We start from the raw sequence: 8,371 nt of genomic DNA on the forward strand, positions 1-8,371 counted from the left end.
AAGGTCATAAATGAGTCGGAAAAATACTTTTATATGTGATTTAGCCAAAAATGATAGAAAACGCGTTTACATGCCAGCTTCTTTTTTTTCTTTTGTGTGGTTACATGTAAATATCGAACTTTGTAGTTTTTTGGGAACGAGACAAGTGACCATCACTATTTTACTTCTCTTTCAGTATTTTTTTTCAACCTTGTGGGCTTCTGGTGTCTCTTACAATATCTGGATAGTAAGGTGAAAAATGGTGTTCTTCCAGCCAGGTGTCAGCGGCGCCGTGGCTTAGGTGGTTAAAGCGCCTGTCTTGTAAACAGGAGATCGCGAGTTCGAGTCTCGCCGGTGCCTCTTGTATTTTTTGCACGTAGACTTCCTTTTTTTGGTCATGGTCTCACTTTAGACTATTGTGTTTCTTGAGGAAGAATAATATTAGTATGCACACGTTTTACGAATTATTTCGATTACTTTTCTATGCACGTGTCAACAAAAACTGGTGCCTCATATAACAACAAAATCTTACATGCGAAGAATAAAGGAGTCGATGCACATTCCCGCATTAGCTGTCTTTTTGGAAGGGGCAATGCATTTTTGAGGTCAACATTTGTCTTCTTTTGGACGACAGAATTCTCGTTTATTAACAGCCAGCAGCAGTGCTTTCTGAAGAAACAGCACTGCAGCAAAATTGGTGGGAAATGATAAAGGAGCTTTCAGTGGAAGAAGGCTAAAAGTAGAGTAATTTTACATGAAGGTATTGAGACTGGTAAGTTGAAGTGCTCATCACACCATGCCATAACTTGGTGCGATTTGGCAGGGTCATGGGCGTCCAGATGGGGGTGCAAGAAAGAATGGGTGGCCATCCTGTAGAAATTTTGGGTGTTTCGTGCACTGCCTTAGCAGATCCCAAAGGCCAGATTTAATGAATGCCATAAATAAGTTGGACAAAATACTTTTCTTGGTGATGTGGCAAAAAATACTAAGAAGCACGCTTACGTGCCGGCTTCTTCGTTCTCGTTTGTGTAATTACATGTATTTACTAACTTTGTATATATTGTCAAAAGGAGACAAGTGACCACCATGGCTTTACTTCTCTTTCACCATTTTTCCAACCTTGGAGACTTCTGCTATGTCGTATGACGTGTAGACATGCAAGACGCTTTTACTTCACGGTAGTGGACAATCAGTCAAGAGATTGCTCATTCACTTTTTCAGAACAGCGAGAGGCCTTTTTAGATGCGAAGCTGCTTAATCTGTAGATATTGTCCCTCCCTCTTTCCCGCAGCGTGCACTTACCCTGCTTCGCATCAACACATGGCTGCGTTTAACAGAAGTTGGTTTAAATGATTAGCAAGGCACTACGCCATGCTCCCGACCGGGCTGCAGAAATTAGGTGCCTTTTTCCTCTTCTAACCACTACCACCAATGATTAGCACACAAATATAAGTAGTATTAATAGTATAAAATAATAATATTGTTAAGACATTTATTGGCGGACACTCGTCGATGGTGCACGACAGCGACAGTCAATGCGGGGACCGACTCTCTGCACGAGCTGCTCTTTTTTTATGAAAAAGGTGACCCACTAGAAGGCGCTGGAGAGGACGACCCACTGTTCGAAGGCTTTACCACAACTACCGCGGGTACGAAAAGGGAGCCGCCTGGCGATCTAACAGGTGGTTGCAATGAGCGGGTCATGGTAGGCCTTGAGGCGCTTCACGTTAACAATGTCGCGTCCTCGACGGCGCATGTCCGAAGATGGTTCGATGGTCTCAATCAAGTAGTTGACAAGGAAAGTGCATTTGACGACATGGTAGGGGCCTTCGTATTTGGGCAATAGTTTTGAAGATAGGCCAGTTGCAGTGGTAGTGATCGAGAGCCAGACGAGCGCTCCAGGGAGGAACGTGGGTGCAGTAGTGCTGGCGTCAGCGCGAAGGCTTTTTTGCCACCTTTGATCATGTGCAGTAAAAGTCTTTGCAAGTTCTCGCCACTCTTCAGCAAGCTTGGCTGTAGCAGAAATAGGCACCCACTCGGACGGATCTGGCTTGTACGGAAGTATCGTGTGGATGGTGTGCGACGGGTGCCTTCCATATAATAAAAAGAAAGGTGAAAAGACAGTAGTGCTCTGAGGGGCGGTAATATATGCGTAGGTGACGAAGGGTAGAATGAAATCCCAATTTGTGTGATCGGCGGCGACGTACTTGGAGAGCATGTCACCGAGCGTACGGTTGAAGCGTTCGGTGAGGCCATTCGTCTTCGGGTGGTACGCAACAGTTTTGCGGTGAACAACGTCGCACTCTTTCAGAATGGTTTCAACGACTTCAGTCAGGAAGACGTGGTCTCAGTCACTGAGCAGTTCCTGGGGTGGACCGTGTCGTAGAATGAATTGTTGGAGCAGAAAGAAGGCCACATCGCTCGCTGTAGCCGCGGGGAGAGCGGCCGTTTCGGCGTATCGCGTGAGGGGGTCCACAGCGACAATGGCACACGTGGTTACCAGCCGACGTTAGTGGAAGTGACCCATACAAATCGATGATAACGTGCCCAAAGGGCCTGGCAGGGCAAGGTAGAGGTTGCAGACCTACCGGTGACAGGTGCATTGAAGCTTTGCGGCGCTGACAATCTATGCAGGAGCGAACGAAGTTGTGCACGTAGTGGTACATGCCGCGCCAAAAGTACCATTGGCGAATGCGGTGGTAAGTCTTCGATACCCCGGAGTGAGCACAATGTGGATCAGAATGAAAGAATTCGCATATGTGAGAGCGCAGACTGCGAGGTATGACTTGTAGCCACTGGCGGCCGTCACCGTTGTAATTGCGCCTGCGGAGGAGGTCGTCGCGAAAGGCAAAATGGTGGGCTTGACGACGCAACGCGCGAGTGGATGGAGTGGATGGATCAGTCAGTAAGTCTATCAGTGAGGCAATCCATTGATCCTTGCGCTGTTCAGTAGCAATGGTATGAATGCTAATTGAAGAAATGGCAAGGTGAGACGCTGAGTTGTGGGCATTGTCGTCAGGCAAGGGAGAGCACGACAGGGCGTCGGCGTCAGCATGTTGCCTTCTATTGCGGTACAGCACGCGGATGTCGTAGTCTTGCAGGTAAAGTGCTCACCGGGTGAGACGGCCTGAGGGATTTTTCAATTTCAATGACGACAACTAGCATAGTGCGTGATGGTCGGTGACGACATCAAATGGGCGACCATACAAATAAGGTCGGAACTTTGTAAGGGCCCAGACGATTGCCAAGCATACGGCTTGCATACGCCACGACATAATCAAGGAACTTGGTTTGCGCTGCGCAAGGACAGCGCCGAGGCCGACACCACTGGCATCCGTGTGTACCTCTGTAGGGGCCGTAGGGTCGTAGTGGCGGAGTATGGGAGGCGACGTCAATAAACGACGGAGCGTTGTGAACGCGTCGTCGCACTGTGATGACCACGAATGAAGAGGCCCGTTACTTCCGAGGAGCTTCGTCAGCGGCGATATGATAGTCGCGAAGTTTCGAATGAAGCGCCGAAAGTAGGAACACAGCCCTACGAAACTGCGCAGTTCCTTGACGGATGTCGGCTTGGGGAACTCGGTCACGGCCCGAAGCTTGGCTGGATCAGGGAGAATTCCGTCCTTGCACACGACGTAGGCGAGTATTGTCAGCTGCCGAGCTGCAAATCGGCACTTCTTTAGGTTCAATTGCAGACTGGCGTCACTCAGACGAGTTAAAACATGCCGTAGGCGTTGACAAATGCGTCTAGAAGTCCGTAGCGCAAACGACGATGTCATCGAGGTAGCACAGGCATGTGTGCCATTTCAGGTCACGCAGAACAGTATCCATCATGCGCTCAAAGGTGGTGGGCGCATTGCACAGCCCAAACGGCATGACGTTGAATTCGTACAATCCGTCGGGGGTGAAAAAAGCGGTCTTCGGTCGAGCGTCTTCAGCCATAGGTACTTGTCAGTACCCTGAGCGCAAATCGAGGGATGAAAAGAATTTTGCTCCTTGCAGGCTGTCAATCGCGTCATCTACTCGCGGTAGTGGGTACACGTCCTTACGAGTAATCTTGTTGAGGCGTCGGTAGTCCACACACAACCGCACAGAACCGTCCTTCTTCGTGACGAGAACAACAGGAGACGCCCAGGGGCTGCTAGAGGGTCGAATAACATCGCGGCGAAGCATGCCGTCGACTTGTTCGTTGATTACACGGCGTTCTGTGGGAGACACGCGATATGGACGTTGCCGCAGTGGTGGCTGTGCGCCTGGGGCGATGCGATGCGTAACGGTGGATGTGCGGCCGAGGGAAAGTTGAGCGCCATCGAAAGAAGAGCGGAATTCTTCCAACAGGCCCACAAGCTGGGAACGCGGTCCCGGCGTAAGGTTGTCGGGAATAGAGGGACAGAATACATCATCGGATGATGAAGCAGATGTCGAAACAGCACCAAGCGTACTGCAACATGAACAGTGCATGTCATTGGGTTGATCCATAACTTGTGCGTCTTCGATGGGTTCCACGCTGCCGAGACATTCCCCTCGCACAAACGTAACGCTGTACGGGGATGAGTTCACAACAAAAATAGCGGTGCTGCCGTGAGTGAGTTGCACGGTCGCGAAAGGAACCAGCAAGCCTTTTCTGATGAAAACACGATGAGATGGCGAGAGGTGTGCAGCGGTGTCAGAAAGGCTTGCGCAGTAGACCAACACTGCTGCGGATGAGTTTGCAGGCACTTGGGTGTAGTCTCCGACGAGTAACTTGCTTGCAGCAGATGGACTGTCGGCCGGCGTGTAAGAAGAGAATTGTGCGAGTTCTATTTCTGCTGGTGCGCAATGAATGACGGCGTCGTGGCGGGAGAGAAAATTCCATTCTAGGATGACGTCGTGAGAGCATGAAAGAATTATGATGAATTCGACCGCATACATCACGTCCTGAATCATAAGGTGGGCTGTGCACATCGCAGTAGGGTGAACGCTTTGGGCGCTGGCTGTACGGAGGGAGAGCCAGGAAAGTGGCGTGGTCACTTTGCGCAGTAATCGGCTAAGTTTTGCGTCCATGACGGATACGGTGGCTGCAGTATCTACGAGGGCAGATGCACGAACGCCATCCACGAGTACGTCTATCACGTTCGACGGGCTTTCCTGAGGGCTTCGGCAGTTCGACAGCATCGCAGTCCTTGCCTCGTGAACTGCGACGACTAATTTTCTTGGTCGCCCTCGGGTGGAAGTCGGCGACGGTGAGAGACGTCGCGGAGATGGTGAACGGCGGGTAGACGGAACGGGGCGGGACGACGGTGACATAGGCGGCGGTTGGTCATAAGAGCGGCTTGATTGGCTGGGAAAGTTGGAGGCGACCTGCGGTTGCTGCACATGATTGCAATAGCGTGCTACGTGACCGACGCAACCACAAGCAAAGCAGATTGGGCGTTTGTCAGCAGTGTGTCATCGGTTCGCGGGTCCCATCACTGTCGCAGAACGCGATGGGCGAGCCGGCTGCTGATATGAGTGCATGGTGGACGGCACTCGGGGCACGTGGGTGACGTCAGCGTATGTAGGCGACACAGTTTCTCCGAAGGCCTGGGGCCTCGCGATGGTTTCGGTGTAACTTAGGGGGCCTGCCACAGAAATCGGTGGGGGCGGGCTGGCTACAACTTGGGCGTAACTGAGTGGCGCAGACAAAGGAGGCGGCTGGTGGTATTCAGGAACGACCTCCGCGATTTCCTGCTGAATGGCTCGGCGGAGTGGAGGTAGAACTGTACTTTATGGCTGTTGAGCATGTTGCGGGGAAGCAAAAGACAGTAAAAAGACCTGGCGGGCAACTTCCTCACGCACGAACGACTTGATTTCGGCGAGCACCGTTGTGTGGTCAGGAACTGCTGACAAAGCCGAGAGACCAGCATCACGTGGTGGCGGTCGATGAGTTATCAAGCGCTGCCACCGCAGCTCGTCGTAACTTCGGCATAATGTAATGACTTCTGCCACAGTGCGAGGGTTCTTGGCCAGGAGCATGGTGAAGGCGTCGTGGGCGATGCCTTTTAGAACATGCGTGATTTTCTCAGCCTCTGACATGTTCAGGTCAACTTTCTTGCACAAGTCAAGGATGTCCTCAATGTAACTTGTGAAGAACTCACCGGTCTACTGAGCTCGTTCACGTAAACGCTGTTCGGCTTGCAGCTTACGAACGGCAGGGCGACCGAACCCGTCCACGACAACGGTTTTAAAAGCGGACCAAGTCGGGAAATCAGATGCGTGGTTGTTGTACCACATGCCGGCCACACCCGCGAGGTAGAAAAACAGGTTGCCGAGTTTACCTGCCTTGTCTCAATGATTGGGGACGCTCACGCGTTCATACATGGCAAGCCAGTCCTCGACGTCGGTGCCATCTGCGCCGGTGAAGACAGGAGGGTCGCGGATGCGGGGAACAGCGGGACATGCCATCGGCGTGGGTGGTGGTGGTGAAAACATTTAATAACCATTAAATGGTTACAGAGAGGTGATTGGGTTGGGGCCTTATTGGCCTCCTACCCTCACAGCACTAGGTGGAACCCCTATTCCGGGGCTCCATTGGCAAGCAACGCCGCCCGCGCACGTTGAACCAGAGCCTCTTGGGCCTTCAGGTCTTGACAGCCGAGCAGGGCCGCGTCCCAGTCCTCTCTCGTGGGATTGGGGTTGGGGGGGATAGATGGATTAGACTGGCACGCCCAGACGATGTGAAAGGTGTCAGCCACCTCACCACAGAACTGGCACGTGCCATCAAAGGATGAATTGAAATGTTTTAGCACCGCCGGGCACAGTACAGTATTGGTAAACAGTTTTAAAAGGAGGCGCTCGTCAGCGCGATGCAGTCCCTTACAAGGGTCTGGATAGCACCGGTGCTCCTCCTTGTAGTAATTGGTAATATCTTTGAATGAAAGGGCCGAATTGTCTGATTGCGAGTAGGCTTCCAAAGACAGGGAGATAGCCCGGGAAGAGAGTGCGTGGGCGGCCTGATCGGCCATGGCATCGGCGTCGGAGGAAGCGTTTGCTGATTGGCGTCTTGGTGCATGGTAGAAGGCACGGTATGGGATCGAAGCTCCAAGGGCATCGAATGCGAACCGAAGATGTTTGAAGGGCACGGCGCTCTCAGCACTCTCCAGCAAATTGTTAAGACGTTTATTGGCGGAAATTCGTCTTTGATGCACGACAGTGACAGTCAATGCGGGGACCAACTCTCTGCACGAGCTGCTCTTCTTTATAAGAAAAGGGCGACCAACTAGAAGGCACTGAAGAGGGCGACCCACTGTACGAAGGCTTTAGCACAATAATAATTATTTTGTTGTTATTAGAATAATCACTCTCATCACCACATGAGGGGCAGCGGAAAATTTTGGCATGGGCGCCGTCCAATCTAGTAGGGCACTGCTTCATCAGCATTGAACATATTTATAGAAAAAGGCTCTGTAACACACGGAGTATGCAGATACTTCTACATATTATGTGCGATCCAATTTCTTGCATTTTAAAATAGCTTTTGTAGTCTGACATGTGACTAGCTGTCTCAACTAAGGAAAAGATATTTTAATCAGTATGTGCTCAAAAATAAAAAAATTGATATATCCAAAGATTGAATGATGATGAGTGGGCCGAAGCGTGCGTCCATCCATCCGTCCTTGAGTCCGTTATTTTGTCCTTTCGACCGTCCATCCGTCCTTCCGTAAAGCTGTTCGTGCGTCCGTCTCTGCATGTATGCTTTCAACATTCGGTTTGTTCGTCCGTCCATGCGTTCATCCGTGCTTCCATTCGTCCGTCCGTGCGTCGGTGTTTCTCTCTGTCCTGTCTGTCCGTCCAAGATTCCTTCCGTTCGTCCATGTATCCGTACACGCTTCTATCCGTCTGTCCGTCTGGCCGTCCTACGCACGTCTGTGCTTCTGTCCGTCTGTCTTCTCTTGCCTCCTACGTCAGTTCAAGCATCCGTCCGTGCGTTCGTATGAACAGATTAGTAAACAGAGGCATGGACGCATGGAAGGCTGGATAGAGGAACGAACGCACGGACAGACGGACCAACTCCCGAAGAAACAAATGGAAGCACGGACGGGTGGACGCGGACGGACGGATGCGTGAATGGATGGATGGACAGGCGAATGGACAGATGAATACAAGGACGGAGACGCGGACATTTGGCTCCACTCATCATGCTCACTCTGTGCTTATGTTGTGAAAACCACTAATGCCAGCTAGCTGTATTGTTCTTAAGGGCATATACACACAGCGCCATCTATTCAGTAAGCCATAAACTGCAGGTAGCTACTCACTTACGCAGGAGAGAACTACCCACGGTCTAAGAAGCTTCACCCCTAAAATTTTGCCCCCCTTGTCAACACGATACCTTTGTCGCTGTACTGGTGAGTTCTGTTCGTGGATTCCATCC

At 51.2% G+C, this 8,371-nt stretch overlaps 1 non-coding gene across 1 annotated transcript; it reads left to right on the plus strand.

The window, feature by feature from the left end:
* The first annotated feature begins 265 nt into the window (after positions 1-265).
* Positions 266-339, plus strand: TRNAT-UGU (transfer RNA threonine (anticodon UGU)). The gene has a single exon. It is a non-coding gene; the product is annotated as a tRNA-Thr (tRNA).
* The last annotated feature ends 8,032 nt before the right edge of the window (positions 340-8,371 follow it).

The sequence above is a fragment of the Rhipicephalus microplus genome, chromosome X (assembly GCF_043290135.1).
Source record: "Rhipicephalus microplus isolate Deutch F79 chromosome X, USDA_Rmic, whole genome shotgun sequence".
Taxonomy (NCBI): Eukaryota; Metazoa; Arthropoda; class Arachnida; order Ixodida; family Ixodidae; genus Rhipicephalus; species Rhipicephalus microplus.